The following is a 25,027-nucleotide window of genomic DNA, read 5'->3' on the forward strand; positions in this document are numbered from 1 at the left end:
CTGAATTTCTAGCTGTTTGGTTGGACTCTGACCGGGTGGCAGAGAGGGGTTAATACAGAGTCTATCCACCCGCAATTTTCCACATTTATTTCCCACTATGTACATTTTATTTGGTTCATACAAGGACCCATACAGCTCTGTCTATGTCTAATTTCTTCAGCTGTGTATATATTGCGTTCAGACTCACCACGCTCTGGAAATACCCATTTCTTTTTGTGCTTTGCTTCCAGTTCTTCCACTTCCTTCACCAGTTTCTTTCGGTTTTCTTTCTTTTCTTTGCTAAGCCTAGCTAAAATAGCTATCAATTCTCGACTAATAACTTAATTTATGGCATCCCAAAGGAAGCTTGAGAGCGCATCTTCTGGGTCATTATTTGTCATGTTTTGAGAGATCACAATCTGTAATGCAACTTTATTTGCTTCTTGCTGCAGTAATCAATTTGAAAAATGCTCAACATCAAACTCCAAGCAATATGTGAGGCAGATTTGCCAGCATTGCAGAAAAGCTAAGATTGGAAAATGTATCTGAAAATGGTCATGATGAACAGTTGATCCCTCAAGAAGCATCATTTTTTTTATACCAAGTGCATTTCTTTTCTTTGTTTTCTTCAATATTTAAGATGCACTTGGTTAAGCCCAGTTATAAGGGGAATCTCTATACATGAACCAGTAAAATAAAAATATGTGCAAAGCCCAATGTTTTTAGGTCGAGCAGACCTACCCTCAATGCGTGAGCATTAAAGGTGTCTGCTTCAGACCTATTGTGGCCCGTATTTAGGAATGTGGACAGCTATCAGACGCGCGCTTTCACATTGTCAGATTTCACCTCGGGAGCGCGCGTCTGAGCTGCGCTTGCGCAGACTAACTCGCTTCCCTCGCACGCATTAACGGCACAGACACAGCCATCCCCCACCCCTCTGCATGCACGCACGCACGCGTACACACACACACACGCTGCCGCCCCCACACCCCACACCCCACCCACACACACACAGACAGGCACAACACACGCAGGCACATACAAGCGCGCGCACCCCCCTCCCCCCCCTTACAAACCCGCACACACACACTCCCAACCCCGCTCACCGGGCACAAGCAGGGCTTCCATCACTGGGGGGGCTGGCACCGTCAAAGTGCCCCGACGCCCCCCCTCACCGGCTCCTCTCGTCCTGTCCCTCCGTGTCAGGCCAGACTCCGCAGCCCGCTCCGTTGTTTCTCCGCCCCTTCAGTGCGTGTCACGCCTCTCCTTTCTACCGGCCGGAAATCCCTTTTGCATGTCAGGCCTCGTTTTCGAAACTGAACTGTCCCGCAACAGTGTATATAATATCGGCAGTCGTTCTGCGCACTTGGTATTGCGGTCCTCGGCATTTGCAACCTTACACCCTATTATGTGTCTGTTATGGTCGCTCATTATATGTGTATGTGTTACGTATAAAAATCAGGTTCCCCGAAAATAAGCAACGTTGCATTTTTTATACTGCTGGCCCCGTCCATTATATAGAGCCTCTGTCAACCCTCCGGATATTATTACAGACATTTTTTCATTACCCTGTCCACGCGGGTAGGACTCGCCTGCATCCACGCATGTGACCCTTTTACAGACTTGCATGACACTATTGTTTGGTACTTTCCAGATACGCAGAGAGCACTGTACCTGCTGGAGCAGTACTGGTCTAAGTTGAACCAGACTGAAGACAGTGGAGGGCAGAGAGACACTAAACAGCGAGATGCTGCTAGCATTGAATCTCTCCTCCAGCACAGACACCGGCATCGCGCCTGTAAAGCACCTAGAGGAAACGTGGAGGGAGAGGGGCACTACTACATTTGCGGGACATTGCATTTCAGTCCAGTTATGTGGGAATATGCACCGAAATGAGTCCGTCTAACCTTCGATGTTTAGCACTTAGCAGGGCTACAAAGAACATGTTAGGAAAAAATAAGGTGCCTTCTAAATGCAATAAAATCACTTGCTTAAACACGCAGAAGCGTCTCAACTTAGTAAATCAGAATACATGCTATCTATTGAAAGGGAAAGTTTTAATTTTACTACGATTGACCTCATTCATAAAATTATCTGTGCTCTTTCTTTGATATATCCTAAATTCATGAAACTGCATAATTTCCTGTTAAAAATTCCTACTTAATTATGCTGGTTAAACTCTGGAATAATAGCTTCCTCTTTGCAAACAATTTAGAGCGAGAAAATATGATACATTAATGAACCTTTTGCTCATCAGAAAGGTGACGTAAGATCACGTTGTGTAAGGGCTCATTCACCTACGTGTATCCCATTAGGTTTTCGTATGCAGAATGACCTGCAAACTACACATTTTGGCCAATATCTCACAGTTTCCTCACATTTCAGTGCAGGGAAAGTTCTGAAAACCGCCAGGAACCATATAAGTACTACCACCCAGTCTTCCCAGGTTTTTTTACACAGTGTATTGAGTTGGAGCGGCTCAGGAGGCTGGAAGCCAAAAGGTGGATTGAATGTAAAAGCCATTGTTATTTGTGATATCAATACATGTAAGTCACGTAAATACAACACAGATTGCATTACAAATGCTACAGGTGTCACATTTGCCAAAGTTCAAACTATTGGCATTGCAAGTGACAAAGCTATTTATTTCGCTATTTTCAAAACCAACACATAAACAAAAAATGTGTCATTTACAATACCAGTAGCTCAAACTTTCCTAATGCGAGACCTATTGCATTGCAAATGCTTGTTCTTAAAAGGAACCTGGCGGTGGTGGCATCGGATACTGGGGTTGCTAAATACAAATCCTGCCTAGCCTTGATTACACATCAGACCTCTTTCTTCTACCATTCTACATTTCATATCTCACTCAAATATGCTCTTTTTCATTCCCATCTTCTTCTTTCAGTCTCCCTTTTCTGTCTTTCTCTCACTATTGCTCGTGGTCAAAGTCTGATGATGAAAAATAAAACCTGATTCCCAAAAATGAGTTCCACAAAAGTTAAAGCACCGAACCGCAGATGTGCAATGTACTTAAGAAATTGTGGAAGTCTTAACTGCGCATGAAATGGTTGCTGGTCACATTAGCTAACATAGCTCACAGACACGTTATTGAATGTGAGAATCTCACACAAATCACTTGATTCACTAGACTTTTGCACAAAGCATACACAAAGCATTCCCACCCAACCAAGTACTCCAAGGCAGCCCTGGTTGCCTTTTCTATGACATCCACCATCTCAGACAGCATATCTAGGATGAGACTGTCTTGAATAGGTGGAGGCGCATGGGTGGGCAAGAAAGTAACTGCAGAGCTTACAAACATTCTTAGTAGTCATCAAAGTCTATTATACTCGGTGGGTCCACCTTGCTATTGTGGTCCAGGAATCCTATATAAATGTATTGCACATAGAGGGCCAATAAAGGATCTTTCTCAGCATACTGGGAGACACTTTCTGAAGTTCATTTACACATAACCCATACCTAACACAGCAACGAGAACACACACATTTACTAATTTGGGGGACTCATAGCACTCAGTGACACGGACTCTGGCCCTACCTTCTCACTGAAGCTTCCACGGTGATGAATAACAAAATCACATTGTCCCTAGAGGAAACATTTGTAAAACATTTATAATTTGTATTAATGTCACGTTCATGATTATTTAGTTTATATACACGGGAATATATGCACATATACCAGAATGTATCACAACACAGTATATTTTATTCCCCTTAGAATATCATTACTTGATGAATGGCAACAAGCATACTACTGAGGTTCATACATTAGTTAGCAGTAGTATTCAAAACACCTTTTGCTTAAGTTATGGATAATCAAAACACCACATTGATGGAAATTAAACACAACATCTCATCATATTTACAATCTGTGTAATCAACAAATAAGCGAAACGGTGCTGGGCGTCGACGTTTCGGTCGCCCGTTGGTCTACACGATCCTTGGAACCTTCTTCAGGACTAAAGAGTTGCATATATACATCAAATGCAGTAAGAAACATACATGTCATCCCTGTGACTAAAAGAGGTTTTATCTGCTCAACACATAAAGAAAACAAAAGTGAAGGACACCCCTAGTGTCAACCTAAAAAATCCACAGACATGCCACCCAACAAAAGTGTCCAAAAATCTGAGTGACACCAAAGACCACCACTAAACCAACAAACTGAGAAACTAAGGAACTCCGAAGACTCAAGGTCCACTCGCTGTTTGCTTTCAGAAGAGGAGACTTAACCTATGGTGAGTGTTAAGTATTTAAACAGCGAGGCTAATAGGAAAAAACAAGTGTAAAGACTACGTCAGTATGCTGAGTCTCTAAGAACACCGTGAGATACCAAAGCAGATAGCAACAGTACTCACATCTCTAGTCAATCAATAAGACATGTCATCACCTGTAAATATAATCAACCAAAGATTATATTAGCTTCAAACTGAGTAACAAAGTGAAGCCACTGTTCCATACAAGCACCCACAAGTGTAGAAATGTCCATAACTACTCACGTAAACAACAAGCCAACAGTCGCCTGTCGAAGACCAGGAAATGTACAATCAATATCACTGTATCTCATAGTTATCACCAGAAACATAAAACTAACGTTCTAAACGGTGCGCGTCCGGAGCTAGTCACACTTTATGAGGAACCAGCCACGCTTGGTCCATAGACGCCCGACTTGTAAGTTCGAGTGCAGCGTGGGGCAAGCAGCATTTCAACAATGAAGAAAAAACGCTGTATGCGCAATGACGTAATCGTGCATAAAACTATGGCGGCCATCTTACAACGGTTTCAGTCTCAAAAGCGAACCATAAGAGTATTCCTCATCTTACTGAATATAGGGCAATTGAAGGCCCCAGACGTTGTGATTATAAACGGACCCATAATGATCCGACTAGAACTATTTAAAAAGCCCAAACATCAAAAAAATCAAACAAAGAAAATATCAGAGTCATTATACAAACATAGGTGCAAAGTTTTAGATGTAAAAAAACGAGCCTATATACATAGGTTATAAGAATAGACTCAGCAAGACAGTCAGTCTGTTGTCATGATGAGCAGTGCCACTCACTTTGGTGGTGCAATCCTGACCCATATTAAGCATCCATGTATATACTCTATCAATACCTATATATAGCCAAATGACAACAAATGTGGATGACATATGGCAAAATGATAAAAACTAGCAAGGGCAAAATGTAATATACCTGAATGCTATGTCCTAAGGTAATGCATGTACTAGAACTCATACATTTCTCTAAGAAGTCATTTCAATGTCGCTAAAGTATGCCATTCAATCAAAGAGTTCAGTCCATTTTCCACTGTGTTACAGGACCAAATCCATTTATTTTCTTTCTGTGTAAGCAGTCGATCAACATTCTGTCACCTCTTTGTGTTCTTAACAACTTCAAGAAAAAACCACTTTATTTCAGACGGCATGTGTGACATTTGTTGATAATGTTCAACAAGGGGAGCAGTTGTGATGTTACAACGTATACGTTACTGATGTTGTAAGATGCGTTTTTTAATTTCTTGTGTCGTTTTACCAATATATGTTAAAGAACAAGGTCACTGTATACAATATACCACATTTATAGTTAGGCAGTTTGAGTGTTGTCACAATGTTACTTCTCTACCATTTAGAATGCAGCTTTTCACTGTGTTGGTAGTTGCATACGCAGCACAATTACCGCACAGTTAGTTTCCGATTACTGTTACTAAACCCTACAAATTTGGTATTGTACTAGATGTTTGTTTGTTATAGGCCCTAACTAAATGGTCTCGTAAGTTCCTGGCCCTCTTGAAGGCAAACCATGGTAATTCCAATTGTGGTTCAACCTTCCTAATGAGGTGCCAGTTCTGCCTTATTATTTTCTTTATGTGATTGGACTCAGTACCATAAGTCATTACAAAGGTTATGGGTTGTGCTTTGTTCTCAGCCTCAGATTGACGTCCGTCTTTCTGTAAAAGGGCCTGCCGGTCATAATACCATGCGCGTTTCATGGCATGTTTGACAAGTCTGTACAGATATGATCTAATGACTAATTTAGATTGCAAAATTTTGGCTTCCCTGAAGTAATCTTCCCTTTTGGTGCAGTTACGCCTGATATGTAAAAACTGCCCAAAAGGGAGATTATCACGTAAATTACGTGGATGGTGGCTGTCATATTTTAACAACGTGTTCCTTGCCGTGGGCTTGGTATATAAACACATAGATAAAGCACCCTCATCATGCATGATTCTCAAGTCAGGAAAACGAATGGAACTTTGATTGCTTTCCAATGTGAATTGCAAATTCGGATCTTGTTGGTTCAACCATACATGAAAGTTTTCTAATTCTTCCTGTGACCCTTCCCACACAATACACACATCATCGATGTATCTTATGTATTTGTTCAAGTGGGAGCTGAAAGGATTGTTATTGTAAATCACCCTTTCCTCAAATGAGGCCACAAAAAGATTTGCTATATTTGGTGCAAAAATTGCTCCCATGGCCACGCCTTTCAGCTGCCCATAGAACTTGTTGTTGAACAAAAAATAGTTCTCTCTAAGGGCAATCATAGCACAGTCTGCAATGAACGTCATAGGAACCTGGTGAGGACATATGCGGTCTTCCAAAATATCAACAATGACTTTCAAAGCTTCCCCCTGAGGGATGATCGTATATACGCTTTCTATGTCCATTGTTACGAGAATTTTCTGTGATGGATCCTATGGTTCCCCTTCCAATGTCATGATAACATCTCTATTGTCTTGTGTGAAGGACCGGATTTTAGAAACAAAAGGTTTTAAAAAATAGTCAACATAATCTGCCAGTGGTTGTAACAACGACTGGCATCCCGCAACAATAGGTCTTCCCGGCGGGTGTTGGCTATTTTTATGTATTTTCGGTAGCGTATAAAACGCTGGGATGTTATAATCTTTTTTGCTGAGGTATTCAAATTCTTTTTTACTTAGCCACAGTCCTTGCAGTCCCTGCGTGGTCAAAAGTAAGATCTCCTTGCGAATTCTCACTGTGGGATCACCTGGAAGTTTAGTATAGTGTACTGGATTACTCAATTGTCTTAGTGCCTCCTGATCATAGTCGGTCTTGTCCTGCAAAATTATCCCTCCCCCTTTATCCGCCGGTTTCACAATAAGATCATCATGGTTGGAAGGGACCTCAAGGCACTTGAAAAACCCACGTACATGCCAACCAACAAAAGTGTGCAAAAATCTGAGTGACACAGAAGACCACCACTAAACCAACAAACTGAGAAACTAAGAAACTCCGAAGACTCAAGGTCCACTCACTGTTTGCTTTCAGAAGAGGAGACTTAACCTATGGTGAGTGTTAAGTATTGAAACAGCGAGGCTAATAGGAAAAAACAAGTGTAAAGACTACGTCAGTATGCTGAGTCTCTAAGAACACCGTGAGATACCAAAGCAGATAGCAGCAGTACTCACATCTCTAGTCAATCAATAAGATATGTCATCACCTGTAAATATAATCAACCAAAGATTATATCAGCTTCAAACTGAGTAACAAAGTGAAGCCACTGTTCCATACAAGCACCCACAAGTGTAGGAATATCCATAACTACTCACGTAAACAACAAGCCAACAGTCGCCTGTAAAAGACCAGGAAACGTACAATCAATGTCACGGTATCTCATAGTTATCACCAGAAACATAAAACTAACATTCTAAATGGTGCGCGTCCGGAGTTAGTCACACTTACTTGTATGAGGAACCAGCCACGCTAGGTCCATAGACGCCCGACTTGTAAGTTCGAGTGCGTCATGGGGCAAGCAGCGTTTCAACAATAAAGAACAAGCATTGGAAATGCAATAGGTCTCGCAATAGGAAAGTTTGAGTTTTTAGTGTTGAACATTTTTGTTTATTATTTGCTCAAAATAAAACTCTTATTTAATATATTTTAAATGCCAATATGTTTTTTTTGCACATGTGACATGTATAGCATTAGTAAAGTTACAATATATATTTTCCCCCTGTCTTACATGTGTTGCCTTCACAATTTTTAAAGTGTTAACATTATTATAAGTGAAAACATTTAACATATTATTTTTACATTTGTAATAAAGTTTGAAACATTAGTTGTATATATTTGAATATATAGATATATATATGTTTGGACAGATTGATGATGTTGTTGCTCTGAGTGAATTTGTTTTGTGTACAAGTGATGCTGTGGTGTTTGAAATATGCTGTTGTTGCGTATAGTGATGTGTGGTGCCCCTGAGTGATGCTGGGCTGGTGCTGAGTGTTGCTGTGGTGTTGTACAGTGATGTTGGTGTTTTGTTAAAGGATGCATGTTTTTTGCTGAGTCTTTTTGTGTTGTAACTGAGTGTTGGTGTTGTTGTGTTGACTTATGTGTTTTTGATGGGGAGTAATGCTGGATTATTTGTGAGTGGTGCTGTCCTGACATGTTGATGTGTTGGTGTTGAGTGTTGTTTGTGTTTTGCATAGTTGAGTAGTTGTGTTCTTGTGATGGTGTGTATTAATAGTTTTTATATATATGTTTGTTATGTAGTGTATTATATGTTGTTGCGTATGCTTTGTGTTTGTTGTTTTATAGCAATTGTCAGATGTGATGTGTGAGTGTTATTGTGTTGCATGTATGTATTTTATTCTAACATGTCTTTGTATGTATTTATTTTTAAGTATGTGTTATGTGTTGTAATGTTTTTTGTTTTAACGTTGTGTATAAAGTTTTATTGAAATAAAAATGGCGGGCGCTATGTGTTTCCTTTACGTGATTTACGTTAAGTGTTTAGCGTTCTAGTCTTTTTTGTGTATTCTGAATGTGTTTGATGTATGACGTAATCCTTAGCCAATCGCAGGGCTACCTTTGGTGACGTAGCGTTGCGTTTGACGTGCGTTAATTGGGAATTCCCCAGATGTTCGGGAACTTTCGTGGGTGAAAGGCGTGTTGTTGTTCCTGTCTTCTTCCGGCGTCGTTTGACAGGTAGGTTTTTTTTTTACAACTATTTAATGTATGATGTGAATGTATTATAGACTATGTAGAGATGTATTTGATTAATTTTTACAGTTTATTATTAATGTTAGACTTTTGTGTATCACAACATTGTTTACGTTATCGTATGTACTTAGTATATTATTAAATATGTATTGAACTTTCTAAATTGTGAATGTGAAATGTTGTAATGTAATTTTATGTAATGTATAGCAATGTATTGATTTTAAGGTATAGTCAAAGTGTGTATTTTATGCATTTATTGATTTTGTGTACTTTTTTGTTTTTGCTAATAGTATTTCCCTTTGTTTCCGAGTTGTTAATTATTAATAATGTAATGTATTAAAGTATTGTCATGCTTCAATAGAATCGGTATATATTAAGTAGGTGTTGGGTTATTATTTCAGGTATCGTATGTACAGTATTGGTCTTGTATTTTTAATAACATGTGTATTACTTCCGTCCCTTTTTCCAAGTGCATATTTTGGGTGTAAATTGATTTTGTTTATTGGCGTATCTACAGGAATGGTATTTTAATTGTAATTTACAAGAGTTTTTTATGTGTTAGCAAGATCTTATTGTGTAGGTGTTATTTTTGCCGTGTTATTTAGTCCATCATTACATGAATTCATTGTATTGTTTATTATTTATTTAAATGTGGTGTAATCCTATTATTGTATAGATGTTTTTAATTTGTGATTTATATAGATAGTTAGATAGGTATATTGAGGGCGAGAGCTAACAACACATGCAGCATCACTTTCCAGCAGCCTAGCAACACTTACCAACACAGCCGCATTAATTTTTAAACATTAGTATCATTGTGGTGTTGTTGTTTTGTCCATGTGGTGATGCAGAGTGGTGTTGTGATGGTGCTGAGTACTGTTGTATTTTGGAGTGTTGGTGTGGTGCTGTGTAGTGTTAATGTGGTGTTTGCAAGTGATGATGTGGTCCTTGAGAGTGGTGTTGTGGTGTTATTGGGTGTTGTTCTGGTGTTGCTGAGCGATGTTGTAGTGTTGCAGTGTGACAATGTTAATGTGCTGAGTGTTGTTGTGTTGGTGCATTGTGTTAATGTGTTGTTGAGTTGTGCTCTTTTGATGCTGTTTGATGCTGTTTTGGTGTACGTTGTTCCTGTTGTTGTGCAATTAGCACCACCAAAACACTTCGTGCAACAGCAGCATGAGTTAGAGCAACACCAGAGTCGCGTGCTTTTGTGATTACGCACTTTGTTTGCGTTTTTGATTTTTGCTGGCATTGTTTAATGGTTTATTTTCCCTTACTTTAGTAAGTGCTTTATGTTGTGAATTTGTTTCCTTTAGCTCACTTTGTCCACTTTTAAATTGTTGTATTATTTGCTGTGTATTCAGATGTTTGCCTATTTTGTGTGCATTTATGATCTTTGTGAAAGAAATGTTTTATTTTACAATCCCTTTATTCATTTTTGTGTATTAATTGCTGCACTGTCCTTGCGTTGCATTAAGTTTACATTTTTGAATAGCTACAAGTGTGTAATCTGATTAGTACGTATTAAAATAAATGTTGCCTAACGCTATTTATGCGTGGAGTTTGAGGGTGGAGTTGTAGTTGGAGGGTAGAGTTGTAGGGTGGTATAGTAGTTATAGGGTGTAGTTGGAGGGTGGACTTGGACGGTGTGAGTGTGAGGGTGAGTGGATGTGGGTGTTTGAGGGTGTGTGACAGTGTGTGAGAGTGATTGAGCGTGACTGTTTTAGTATGAGTGAGGGTGTGAGTGTGTGTGTGAGGATGAGGGGGTGAGGGTAAATGTTGCCTAACGCTATTTATGTGTTTTAGGGTGTAGTTGGAGGGTGGACTTGGACGGTGCGAGTGTGAGTGGATGTGAGTGTCTGGGCGTTTGATGTTGTGAGTGAGGCTGAGCGTGTGTTGGTGAGTGATGGTGTGTGAGGGTATGAGTGTGATTGAGGGTGTGAGGTTGTGAGAGTGTGAGGGTGTGATGTAGGGTGTATCGTATCGTATCGTAAGGGGTGCTTATATAGCGCACTGACACCATGGGTTTCCTGGCGCTGGTTGGTAGTAGAGGAGACAGAGAGACTAACCAGTTTGAGGGAAGAGCCAAGTTTTTAAAGATTTACGAAAGAGGATCAGAGAGTTAGAAATTTTAAGAGAAAGGGGGAGAGAATTCCAGAACTTGGGGGCCAGGTATGCAAATCTCCGGCCTCCAGATCTGCAGAGCTTGTAAGAGGGAACAGTCAAGAGGTGAAGATGGGAGGATCTCAAGTTGCGGGACGGGCAGTAGGGACGGATGAGAGATTTTACAAAGATGGGACAAGAACCAGCCAAAGATTTGAAGATAAGGCAGCCGATCTTGAAGGCTGCCCTAGAGGCGACAGGGAGCCAGTGGAGTTTGACGAGGAGGGGCCTGGCAGATTGCCACTTCGGAATCCCTAAGGCCAATCTCGCCGCCTGGTTTTGGACCACCTGTAGTCTGCCCATCGATGTTTTAGGCAGACCATGGTAGATCGAGTTGGAGAAATCCAGGCGGGAGAGGACGAGGGCCATGATGACCTGCAGGAGGGCATCAGGTGTAAAGAGATATGCCACTTTCCTGATCCTGCTCAGTTGGTAAATGCAGGACGAGACCACGGTCCCCACCTGCGGCCCTAGGGATAGAGCGGAGTCGATAGTGACCCCTAAGCTCTTCACCGAAGCCACGGGGGTGGGAGAGGGGCCCAGTTCCGCCGGCCAGAATTGAGGCCCCCAGAAGGTGGGGCTCTTACCAGGAAGGAGGAGCTCCGTCTTACCGGGGTTCAGCTTTAACTGGTTGTGGCCCATCCACTGAAGAACATGGGACATGGCTGACTGAAAGTTAGAAATAGCAGAGGGGGAATTAAGAGGGAAGATGAGCTGCAGGTCGTCCGCGTAATTAAACACGGTAACGTCCCACAGCCTCAGGGAAAGTAGAAGGGGGCGAAGATAAAGATTGAAGAGGAGAGGGGACAGAGAAGAACCCTGGGGAACCCCACAGAGCGAGTGCTCTCTAGGAGCCCTAAAGGCTTAGGGTCTGAGACCTGCCCGTCAGGAAGGATCTGACCCAGGCCAGAGCCAGGCCCTGGATGCCAGCCTGCTCGACACGGTGGAGAAGGATGTATGATCCACCGTGTCGAAGGCAGCTGACAGGTCTAGTAGTACCAGGGCCTGGGGGGTACCCTTGTCAACACCGTCTCTCAGGGCGTCCAGCACGGCCAGGATGACTGTCTCCGTGGAGTGGCCGGGTCTGAATCCAGCTTGGTTGCCCTCGAGGAAGTCGGAGCTCTCGATAAACTGTGAGAGACAGGTGGTGACGTGGGCTTCCAGGATTTTTGAGAAGAAAGGTAAGAGAGAGATGGGGCGGTAGTTTGCCGGAACAGCCGGGTCGGCCCCCGGCTTCTTCAGAAGAGGCACCAACACGGCCTCCTTGAAGGGGCCCGGCACCGTCCCAGAGGAAAGAGAAGAATTTAGCAGGGGGAGGATACAGTCAGGTAGGGTGTGGCAGATGTCCCTAAGAATGGAGGGGGGGCAACAGTCATCTGGGGATCCCGACTTAATGCGGGTTGCAAGAGTGGCCAGAGAGGTGGAATCTAGGAGAGGGAATTGTGTGAAAGAAGAAGTATTGTGAGGGGGGGAAACAAGTCCAGCGCCAGGAAGGGTGACAGGAATGGTGTCCTTGATCGATACGATTTTTTCAATAAAAAAGATGCTGAGGGCATTGCATGCTTCCTGTGTAGGGGCCTGAGTAGGAATCGTCCTGGGGTCAGAGGTAAAATCATTAAGGACTTTAAAAATTTCCTTAGACTGGTAAGGAGCAGATAAAATTTTTCCAGAGGCATAGGTTTTTTTGGCAGCCCGAATGGCGAATTTGTATCCATTACGGGCGGCCACATATGCGTCTCTGCTTACGGGGCTGTAGTCTCTCCTCCACTTGCGCTCGAGCTGGCGGAGTTCCAAGTGGAGAGTTTTTAGGTGGGGGGTAAACCATTTGTGGGAGTTACTGTGCCGGGATTGGGGAAATTTAGTGAGGGGAGCAAAGATGTCGCTGGCTGTAGTAAGCCAGTCTGCCACGGAACCGTGGAGCTCGTCGGTATCAGTGTCGTTAGGTAACAGAGGATAGGTTTGGGACAGATGAGCTAGAAATTTGGAGGGGTCGACAGCCTTCCACTTGCAAGCCATGCCACCCTCCCGTGAGGGGACCTTGATGTGGCCGACCGCTGAAAAGGTGGTGTCGATCAGGCAGTGGTCCGACCACACACAAGGTGTTATTAGTGGGCAGGAGGACGTGACTCCATGGGTCCAAATATGGTCGAGGATGTGGCCACCCTTATGGGTGGCAGACCTGACTAGTTGGATGAAGTTCAGGCTTGAGAGACCCTCGAACAGTTCGGAAGCATGTGGGCCAGCGTCCTCATGTTGAAACCAGTAGTTGAAGTCCCCTATGATGATAATACGGGGGGAGCAGGTAGCAATATTGGTTAGCTGGTCGATAAAGGATGAGGGGAAAGACGGCATGGGATGGGGAGGGCGGTATAATAGCACAAGAGTAACTGCACCTACCTCGGTCCCTAAGCTGAGGACCAGGGTGTCTACGTCCGGTAAAGTCATGGCCGCAGACGCAATAATCTTAAGATCCTTGCGTATTACCGCCGCCACCCCTCCCCCGGTACGGCCCCCTGATCGGTTGTTGTTCAGCAGAAAGTAGTCAGGGGGAAGCGTAGCCAAGATGTCTGGGAGGGAGTCGTCGGTGAGCCAAGTCTCTGATAGTAATAAGACATCGGGGCTTTCAGACATGAGAAGGTGCAGGATATCGACTTGGTGCTTAACCATTGAGCGGGTGTTTAAATGCAGGACCCGGATGGACGACTCAGAGGGAGCCGGAGCGGTAAGTGATGGTGTCGGCGCAAGATTAGGGGTTGAAATGCCTGCAATGCCGAGTGAGGTAATGCGGGCCCAGATGACGGGGGAGAGAGGACAAGCCGAGGCGTTTAAGCGCCTAAGGGAAGAGGCCGAGTAAGATAGAGGAGTAGCAGCACTACTGGGCCCGTCCGGCCGCGGACGGGCGCAGACGGGCTGGACTTAGGCGCGACTTCGGCGCGCTGACGGCGTGCCCGCTGCGCCCGTCCGCTGCGCTCCCTGTGAATGGGCGCCATTTTATAGGGCAGTTGCGGTGCTGGTCCGAGCGCTGCACCGCCCACCCATACACCCTCCTCACCCAAGATGGCGGCCACCAGCGCGTCCCGGCAGGGAGTGGTCTCCTGCGTGGGCGTGGAAAGAGGCGGCAAGCTGCGAGAGCGCGAGAAAGACTGCTGAGCGCGCAGCCAAGGTGAGCCCTGGACAACAAAAGGGGGGTTAGACAAGCGCAAGCATGCACAATCAATGCAGATAAAAATGCTTTACAAAGCTTTTAAAATATGCGTGGCGAGCGCGTTACACAGCGCGTTACACAGCGCGAGTTCAGGCGAGTTCCTGGAGTCCGACTGACTCCTTACATCCAATCAACTGGGTTTCCCAGCCCAATAGTTTTTATAGGGCAGTTGCGGTGCTGGTCCGAGCGCTGCACCGCCCACCCATACACCCTCCTCACCCAAGAGTGAGGATGAGTGAGGGTGTGAGGCTGAGGGTGAGGGTGGGTGAGGGTGTGAGTCGTTGTTATGATGCCTATAAGTGATCATTTTTTCTCCGTGAATATTGTACACTTCAAATGTATTAATGTTGTGAAGCGTTTTTTGAGAAGCTAATCCTGCCCTATGTAATGTTGATTGTTTTTTGATTCAGCGTTAACAACAGCATCAAACACATCAGTAACGTTTTTTATCAATCAATCAATCAGTGACACTTATAAAGCGCGCTACATACCCGTGGGGTCTCAAGGCGCTGGGGGGGGGGGGAGCCGCTACTGCTCGAACAGCCAGGTCTTCAGCTTCTTCCTGAAGGAGAGGTGGTCTTGGGTCAGGCGCAGGTCGGTCGGGAGGGAGTTCCAGGTCTTGGCGGCCAGGTGGGAGAAGGACCTTCCTCCTGTAGTCGCTCTTCGGATGCGGGGGACGGCGGCGAGGGCGTGGTTGGCTGATCGGAGGTGGCGTTTGGGAGCGTAGAAGTTGACTCGGCTGTTGAGGTAGCTCGGGCCTTGGTCGTGTAGGGCTTTGTGTGCGTGGGTGAGGAGGCGGAAGGTGATTCTTTTGTTGACGGGGAGCCAGTGAAGGTCTCGCAGATGTCCGGAGATGTGGCTGGTTCGTGGGATGTCGAGGATGAGTCTGGCTGAGGCGTTCTGGATCCGCTGGAGTCTCTTCTGGAGCTTGGCGGTGGTCCCGGCGTAGAGGGCGTTGCCGTAGTCCAGTCGGCTGGTGACGAGGGCCTGGGTGACGGTCTTCCTGGTCTCGGTGGGGATCCACCAGAAGATCTTCCGTAGCATGCGTAGGATGTTGAAGCATGCCGAGGAGACGTTGTTGACTTGCCTGGTCATGGAGAGGGAGGAGTCCAGGATGAAGCCCAGGTTGCGTGCATGGTCTGTCGGTTTGGGTGCGGTGCCCAGGGCGGGAGGCCACCAGGAGTCGTCCCAGGCGGAGGGAGAGGAGCCCAGGATGAGGACCTCCGTCTTGTCCGAGTTCAGTTTCAGGCGGCTGGTCGTCATCCACTCGGCTACCTCTTTCATCCCTTCGTGCAGGTTGGCTCTGGCGGCGGCGGGGTCGTTGGTCAGGGAGAGGATCATGTATAATGCATGTCAAAAGTTATCATTTTTTTGTAAGGTACACATCAATTTGCACTGCAAAAGCTTGGCTTGCATTAACATAGATGCGCATTGATTTTGTCTGTGTTTGCTTATTCGAGACAATGTTTACCTCCTTATAAATTTCCGACTACAGATGTGCATTAATTGTGGCAAAGTATAAGTATGAAGCCACCTTTAAAAATTGTATTGTTTTTGTTGTGTAGTTTGAGTGGAATACTTTCTTGTACTTATGGATGAATTACAAGTAGGATGTGAGGTCTCGTGCTCTTGTGATTACGCACTTTCTTTGTTTTGTGGATTCTTGACACCATTGTTTAATGGTTTATTTATTTCCCCTTACTTTAGTGACTGCTTTATGTTGTGAATTTGTGTCCTTTAGATGTCTTTGTCCCCTTTTAAATTGGTGTATTACTCGCTGTGTATTCAGATGTTTCCCTTTTTTCTTTGGATTTATTTTTTTCTGTAAAAAATGTTATATTTAACAATCCTTTTCTGCGTTTTTATGATTAATTTGTGCACTGTCCTTGCGATGCATTAAGTTTTCATTTTTGAATACCTACAAGTGTGTAATCTAATGTTTTGTTATTGAATTAAATGTTGCCTAATGCTATTTACTTTTGGAGTTGGAGGGTGGATTAGTAGTTGGAGGGTGCATTAGTAGTTGGAGGGTGGATTAGTAGTTGCAGGGTGGAGTTGTAGGGTGGTGTTGTAGGGTGGAGTTGGAGGGTGGAGTTGGACGGTGTGAGTGTGAGAGTGAGTGGATGTGAGGGTCAGGGGGTGTGAGGGTGTAGGTTGGTGTGTAAGGACGAGTGAGGGTGACTGTGTGAGTATGAGTGAGGGTGTAAGGGTTGTGAGGGTGAGGGGGTGAGGGTGTCTGAAGATGAGGGGGTGAGGGTAATGGGGTGTGAGTGTGTGTGATGCTAGGTGTGGGTGAGTGAGGGAGAGTGTTGTGAGGGTGTGAGTGTGTGAAGGTGAGTGAGGGTGTGCGAGTTTTAAGGTTGAGTGTGTGACTGTGGGTGAGGGTGGGTGAGGGGGTGTGAGGGTGAGGGGGTGATGTAGAGTGATGGTGTGTGAGGGTGAGTGGGGGAGGGTGAGTGAGGGTGTGTGAGGGTGAGGTTGTTGAGGGTGAGGGTGTGTTGTTGAGTGATGGTGTATGAGGTTGTGAGGGAGTTTGAGGATGAGTGATGGTGTGTGAGGCTGAGGGTGAGGGTGTGTGAGGGTGTGAGTGGGTGTGAGTGAGAGTTGTTGTGATGATGGCTATAAGTGTTTATATTTTCGCCGTGAATATTGTACACTTCGAATGTATTAATGTTGTGAAGCGTTGTTTCTGAAGCTAAGAGACCTATGTAATGTTTATTGATGCTGTTGTTAGCGCTGAATCCAAAATCAAAGACATCAGTAATTTTTTTTATATTATACATGTAAAATTTGTTCATTTTTTTTTGGTAAGGTACACATCAAGCCGCACTGCAAAAGCTTTGCTTGCATTAACATAGATGTGCAGTCATTTTGGAGGGTGGAGTTGTAGGGTGGTGTTGTAGGGTGGATTAGGAGGGTGGCCTTGGACGGTGTGAGTGTGAGGGTTATTGGATGTGAGGTTCAGGGGGTGTGAGGGTGTGTGATGGTGTGTAAGTGTGAGTGAGGGTGACGGTGTGAGTATGAGTGTGGGTGATGGGGTGAAGGTGTGTGAAGATGAGGGGGTGAGGGTAATGGGATGTGAGTGTGTGATGATAGGTGTGGGTGAGTGAAGGTGAGAGTTTGAGGGTGAGTGAGGGTGAGTGTTGTGAGGGTGTGAAGGTGAGTGAGGGTGTGCGAGTTTGAATGTTGAGTGTGTGACTGTGGGTGAGGGTGAGGGTGTGTGAGGGTGAGGGGGTGTGAGGGTGAGGGTGAGTGAGGTTGTTTGTGGCTGAGAGTGTGTGATGTATAGTGAGTGTGAGAGTGTTGTGATGGGTGTGAGGAGATCGTGGGTGTGTGAGTGTAAGTTGTTTGAGGGTGAGGGGGTGTGAGTGTGAGAGTGAGTGAGGGGGTGTGAGGCTTCGGGTGTGTGACGGTGTGTGAGTGTGAGTGTGTGTGAGGGTGAGTGAGGGTGATAGAGGTGTTGTTAGGTAGAGGGTGTGTGACGGTGGGTGAGGGTGTGTGAGGGTGAGTGAGTTATTGTGAGTGAGTGTGAGTGAGTGTGAGTGGGGGGTGAGAGGGTGTGGTTGTGTGACGTGTGAGTGTGTCTGAGGGTGAGTGAGGGAGTGTGAGGTTGTGTGAGTGGGTGAGGGTGGGAGTGAGGGAGGGTGAGGGTGTGAGGGTGACTGTGGGTGTGTGAGGGTGACAGAATGAGTGTAAGGGTGTGTGAGTCTGAGGGGTTGATGTTGAGAGAGGGTGAGTGGGTTGAGTCTGTGAGGGTGAGGGTGTGCGGTGTAGTGAGTGTGAGAGTGTTGTGATGGGTGTGAGGTTGTGGTATGAGCTGATGTATGCAGCTGAATGTGAGCACGGCTGTATTGCATTGCCTGTTTGTACACATTTTTTTTGTACTGAAAGTTATACCCCCCTACAGTGACTCGACGTTGTGATGCGAGCCTAGAGTATGAATGCATAAAATGGATGCTGAGAGGTGGCCATAAGGGTATAGACGGCCCTGCGGCGATTTCATTTGTAATTCGTCTGCGAAGTCGTTTGTTTTTTGGCGCCGATTTCAGTTTCAAGTCTTTTGTTTATTGTCTTGTGCGAGCCTGGCTGTGTGCAGGGAGAGAGAGGGGAGGTGCTGGCGTCTGGGGAGGGGGAGTTGAATTGCGAGCCTGGTTGTGTCCGGGGAGAGAGAGGGGAGGTGCTGGCGTTTGGGGGCTGGGGAACAGATGTCGAAGGCTGGTGAATTTTGTTTAAAAAATAGTCTGTTTCATTGGTCAAAAAATGATTTGTGCAGGTTTAAGGGTTTAAGACGAGACAAGGTTTAAGGGTTTAAGACGAGAGAAAGCCGTGATACTGCAGGGAGAGAGAGGGGAGGTGCTGGCGGATGGGGGCAATAGGTCTTGTATTGGAAAGAGTTTAAGCTATTGTCATTGTAAATGACAGTGCCTTTCATTTATCAGTTTAGATAATTAACAATAAATTACAATGCCAATAGCCAGCGTTCAAATGCTGGTGAGCCCAACAAAATCAAAATACAATGGCAGCCCTCTATCTGTTTCGTGTGGCTTGATGGGGTGGGTGGCTGAGGGGGCTTTCAATGCGGCTTCCCTTTGCAGGCTCAGTTTGAAGCCCTGCTATTAAGTATGCAGCCTCGGCACTCGATACAAACGGAGTAGCAGCAGAAAGGAACGGGCTGCAACTTGCAACCAGCATTTGAACGCTGCCGTTCAGTACCACACATGTAGATAGTGTATTTTTTGTTTTCGGTACAAGGCAAATTAATGTGTGTTAGTTAATACAAATTATTTTAAGAACATGATGCTTCCAACATGTTTTAGTATTCAATGCGAAGATGTGAAATGCGGGTTTAAGACTAGACACGGCCGTGATACTGCAGGGAGAGAGAGGGGAGGAGCTGGTGGCTGGGGGGGGGGGGATGAGAAATGGCAGCCTGGCTGTGGAGGAATGCGAGCCTGTCTGTGTGCGGGGAGAGAGAGGGGAGGTGCTGGCGGCTGGGGGTGGGTATTGCCGTGGGAGGGAGCCTTGTAGCTTTCATGTGCGAGAGAGAGGGGAGGTGCTGGCGGATGGGGAGGGGGAGGAGAATTGAGAGCCTGGCTGTGTCCGGGGAGAGAGAGGGGAGGTTCTGGCGGCTGGGGGCTGGGGAACAGATGTCGAAGGCTGCCGAATTTTGTTTAAAAAATAGTGTGTTTCAGTGTGTGAGTTGTGCATGTTTAAGGGTTTAAGACGAGACACGTCCGTGAAACTGCAGGGAGAGAGAGGGGAGGAGCTGGTGGCTGGGGAGGGGGGAGTAGAAATGGCAGCCTGGCTGTGGAGGAATGCGAGCCTGTCTGTGTGCGGGGAGAGAGAGGGGAGGTGCTGGCGGCTGGGGGTGGGTATTGCCGTGGGAGGGAGCCTTGTAGCTTTCATGTGCGAGAGAGAGAGGAGGTGCTGGCGGATGGGGTTGGGGATTGCCGTGGGAGGGAGCCTTGTCGTTTCATGTGCACGCGCTTTTAATTTCAATGCGCTTGCGCATTGAGCTTCAATTTGACGGGCACTGCAAGGAATCGCCATGGAATCGCAAGTTGGTTAAAGTCTGTTTAAGCCCCCATAGTCTCGCAAGCTCAATGCGCATGCGCATTGACAGACGAGACCTAAAAATGTTGTATGCGCAATGACGTAATCATGCATAAAACTATGGCGGCCATCTTACAACGGTCTCAGTCTCAAAAGCGTACCATAGGAGTATTTCTCATCTTACTGAATATAGGTCAATCGGAGGCCCAAGACGTTGTGATTATAAACAAACCCATAATGATCCGACTAAAAATATTTAAAAACCCCAAACATCAAAAAAAAAAAAAAAAACAATCAGAGTCATTATACAAACATAGGTGCGAAGTTTTAGATGTAAAAAACAAACGAATATACATAGGGTATTTAAAAATAGGATGTCCAATGTTCAAGAATAATAAGAATTAAGAATAGACTCAGCAAGACAGTCAGTCTGTTGTCATGATGAGGAGTGCCAATCACTTTGGTGGTGCAATCCTGACCCCTATTAAGCATCCAAGTATATACTCTATGGATACCTATATATAGCCAAATGACAACGAATGTGGATGACATATGGCAAAATGACAAAGACTAGCAAGGGCAAAATGTAATATACCTGAATGCTATGTCCTAAGGTAATGCATGTACTAGAACTCACACATTTCTCTAAGAAGTCATTTCAATGTCGCCAAAGTATGCCATTCAATCAAAGAGTTCAGTCCATTTTCCACTGTGTTACAGGACCAAATCCATTTATTTTCTTTGTGTAAGCAGTCGATCAACATTCTGTCGCCTCTTTGTGTTCTTAACAACTTCAAGAACAAACCACTTCATTTCAGACGGCATGTGTGACATTTGTTGATATTGTTCGACAAGGGGAGCAGTTGTGATGTTACAACGTATACGTGACTGATGTTGTAAGATGCGTTTTTTAATTTCTTGTGTCGTTTTACCAATATATGTTAAAGAACAAGGACACTGTATACAATATACCACATTTTTAGTTAGGCAGTTTGAGTGTTGTCGCAATGTTACTTCTCTACTATTTAGAATGCAGCTTTTCACTGTGTTGGTAGTTGCACAAGCAGCACAATTACCGCACGGGTAGTGTCCTATTACTGGTACTACGCCCCACAAATTTGGTATTGTACTAGGTGCTTGTTCGTTATAGGCCCTAACTAAATGGTCTCGTACGTTCCTGGCCCTCTTGAAGGCAAACCGTGGTAATTCCAACTGTGCTTCAACCTTCCTAATGAGGTGCCAGTTCTGCCTTATTATTTTCTTTATGTGATTGGACTCAGTACCATAAGTCATTACACAGGTTATGGGTTGTGCTTTGTTCTCAGCCTCAGATTGACGTCCATCTTTCTGTAAAAGGGCCTGCTGGTCATAATACCATGCCCGTTTCATGGCATGTTTGACAAGTCTGTACGGATATGATCTCATGACTAATTTAGATTGCAAAATTTTGGCTTGTTGTTTATGTGAGTAGTTATGAACATTTCTACACTTGTGGGTGTTTGTATGGAACAGTGGCTTCACTTTGTTACTCAGTTTGAAGCTGATATAATCTTTGGTTGATTATATTTGGAACTTAGAAGTACATCTCCCTATTTTAAAACAAGAGATAAGATACCTAGGAATCCAAATTACCCAGGATATCGAAAAATTAACGGACAGAAATCTTGATAAATCAAACAAAGAAATTGTTGATTCTTTAAAGGGCTGGTCTCTTCTTCCTCTCACACTAATTGGAAGAGTAAATTATATAAAAATGATGCTTCTGCCCAAATTAATATTTCTATTTCAGAATATCCCTCTAGCATTTAAGGAAGACAAGCTAAGAAAAATCCAAGCTAAATTCAACTCTTTTGTTTGGGTCTGTAAGGGTATCAGGATTTCATGGAGGAAACTGCTGAGGAAAAAAAGCAAAGGTGGTTTGTGTGCCCCAGACCTGAAGCTTTACGCGTGGACTTTGCTACTTAAAGCAGGGATAATGCTTTTCAACAGCCCAGATGGATCGGAAGCAGGCATAATGTTCAAGGAAATGTTGGCAGAAATTCAAGGGGGATCATATGGTTTCTTATATATGTATGGGGACCCGCGCTTCTTTAAAAAGGTTCGATTGAAGTTGCTGAGCGATATGGTTTTTACATGGGCAAGAGTAAGGAAATCTCTGAAATTTGCATCTAAACAGCCATGGCTCCTATTTGGGAGTCCCCGGGTTCTCCAGAGTGGACCAAGGATACTCTCGCAAAACCTTTGTTGGCTGCTGACATAAAATACTGGTTCCAGCTAATGCCAGAGGGGACGCTCTTATCCTTGGATGAGATCTCTATCTTGACAGACAACAACTTATCTAAGTTTAAATACCTCCAAACAAAGAGCTGGAGTCAGGCTGTGGGATCGGAAGTGGGAATAACAAATGTCTTGGAGAATCTGCTTCAGGGGAAGAGCAGGAAGATAAAGACAGCAACCTTGTATTGGACTATCCTGGAAGCAGAGGACGGTGACTTCACCTTGCCAGTCCACCTATGGGGAGACCCCATTTCGGACGCAGATCTAGAGGATCTATGGCGAGTATCCTTTGACTTACTACACACTACAGTATCTCCCACCAATTTAAAACATAACCATTTCTTCTCTCTCCACAGAGTTTACTGGTCCCCTGCTAATCTTTCAAAATTCTCGAAAAGGTACTACCCCCTGCTGACCAAAGTGCAAGCAGGAAAAAGCAGATCTTCATAAGTTTTTAACATGCCCTGTCTTGTATAATTTCTGGCGTGCGGTATCTGAAGGTATGACAAATTTGTTTAATTTTAATATACAGGTTAGTATAACATTAATATTTTTTGGTATTTTTTCTAATTATGAATCACTCTCCTGAGATGTTAACAAGCTGTCATTGTACTTAATTATACTCACTCGTAGAGAAATTTGTAAATCCTGGTTAAAAGATACCGCACCCACTTATCTAGACTGGATTAATGCAATCAAACATACGTTGAACTTAGACAGGGCAAATTGGAAAAGGAAAAAGCACTTTTGGATTCCTTGCATTGCCTGGTTGGATAAGCTTTAAAACTAGGTCCAATGATTATGCCTTTTTGCAGAATAAAATACCCTAGGATCAGTTCCATGGCTGGCAAGTTAGATCAACTGAATTGACCTTTTCTTTATTGGGGTATCTGCGAAAAGCGCTTCCAATAAGATCTTCAGAGTTTATAACATATACAGGGGTTCATCTGATGCGTAGTGGATGGTAGTGATTGAGTATACTCCGAGAATATCTTTTGGCGTATGAGGACTAAAAAAAAAACCTAACATTTAAAAAAAAAAAAGTCACATATGCAGTCTGAAATGAAGTGGTTTGTTCTTGAAGTTGTTAGGAACACAAAGAGGTGACAGAATGTTGATCGACTGCTTACACAGAAAGAAAATAAATGGATTTGGTCCTGTAACACAGTGGAAAATGGACTGAACTCTTTGATTGAATGGCATACTTTAGCGACATTGAAATGACTTCTTAGAGAAATGTATGAGTTCTAGTACATGCATTACCTTAGGACATAGCATTCAGGTATATTACATTTTGCCCTTGCTAGTTTTTGTTATTTTGCCATATATGTCATCCACATTCGTTGTCGTTTGGCTATATATAGGTATCCATAGGCTATATACTTGGATGCTTAATAGGGGTCAGGATTGCACCACCGAAGCGAGTGGCACTCCTCATCATGACAACTCTTGCTGAGTCTATTCTTAATTCCTATTATCCTTGAACATTGGACAGCCTATTTTTAAATACCCTATGTATATCGGTTTGTTTATTACATCTACAACTTTGCACCTATGTTTGTATAATGACTCTGATTTTTTTGTATGTTTGATTTTTTTGATGTTTGGGCTTTTTAAATAGTCCTAGTCGGATCATTATGGGTCCGTTTATAATCACAACGTCTGGGGCCTTCTATTGACCTATATTCAGTAAGATGAGGAATACTCTTATGGTACGCTTTTGAGACTGAGACCATTGTAAGATGGCCACCATAGTTTTATGCACGATAACTTCATCGCACATACAGCGTTTTTTCTTTATTGTTGAAACGCTGCTTGCCCCACGCCGCACCCGAACTTACAAGTCGGGCGTCTATGGACCAAGCGTGGCTGGTTCCTCATACAAGTAAGTGTAACTAGCTCCGGACACGCACCATTTAGAACGTTAGTTTTATGTTTCAGGTGATAACTATGAGATACCGTGATATTGATTGTACGTTACCTGGTCTTTTGCTGGCAACTGTTGGCTTGTTGTTTACGTGAGTAGTTATGGACATTTCTACACTTGTAGGTGCTTGTATGGAACAGGGGCTTCACTTTGTTACTCAGTTTGAAGCTGATATAATCTTTGGTTGATTATATTTACAGGTGATGACATGTCTTATTGATTGACTAGAGATGTGAGTATTGTTGCTATCTGCTTTGGAATCTCACAGTGTTCTTAGAGACTCAGCATGCTGACGTAGTCTTTACACTTGTTTTTTCCCGTTAGCCTCGCTGTTTAAATACTTAACACTCACCATAGGTTAAGTCTCCTCTTCTGAAAGCAAACAGTGAGTGGACCTTGAGTCTTCGGAGTTTCTTAGTTTCTCAGTTTGTTGGTTTAGTGGTGGTCTTCTGTGTCACTCAGATGTTTGCACACTTTTGTTGGATGGCATGTCTGAGGATATTTTAGGTTGACCCTAGGGGTATCCTTCACTTTTGTTTTCTTTATGTATTGAGCAGAAGAAACCTCTTTTAGTCACAGGGATGACATGTATTGTTTCTTACTGCATTAGATGTATATGTGCAACTCTTCTGTCCTGAAGATGGTTCCAAGGATCGTGTAGACCAACGGGGGACCGAAACGTCGACGCCCAGCGCCGTTCTGCTTATTTGTTGATTACACAGATTGTAAATATGATGAGATGCTGTGTTTAATTTCCATCAAAATGGTGTTTTGATTATCCATAATTTAAGCAAAAGATGTTTTGAATACTACTGCTAACTAATGTATGAACCTCAGTAGTATGCTTGTTGCCAGTCATCAAGTAATGATATTCTAAGTGGAATGATATATATACCGTGTTTTGATACATTCTGGTATATGTGCATATA

The 25,027-nt window shown here is 44.1% G+C and overlaps 1 protein-coding gene across 2 annotated transcripts in view; it reads right to left on the reverse strand.

Annotated features, from left to right (window-relative positions):
• SH3KBP1 (SH3 domain containing kinase binding protein 1) overlaps positions 1 to 25,027 on the reverse strand; it is a 1,359,457-nt gene that overhangs the window by 344,478 nt on the left and 989,952 nt on the right. The window lies entirely within an intron of this gene.

The sequence above is a fragment of the Lissotriton vulgaris genome, chromosome 8, assembly GCF_964263255.1.
Source record: "Lissotriton vulgaris chromosome 8, aLisVul1.2, whole genome shotgun sequence".
Taxonomy (NCBI): Eukaryota; Metazoa; Chordata; class Amphibia; order Caudata; family Salamandridae; genus Lissotriton; species Lissotriton vulgaris.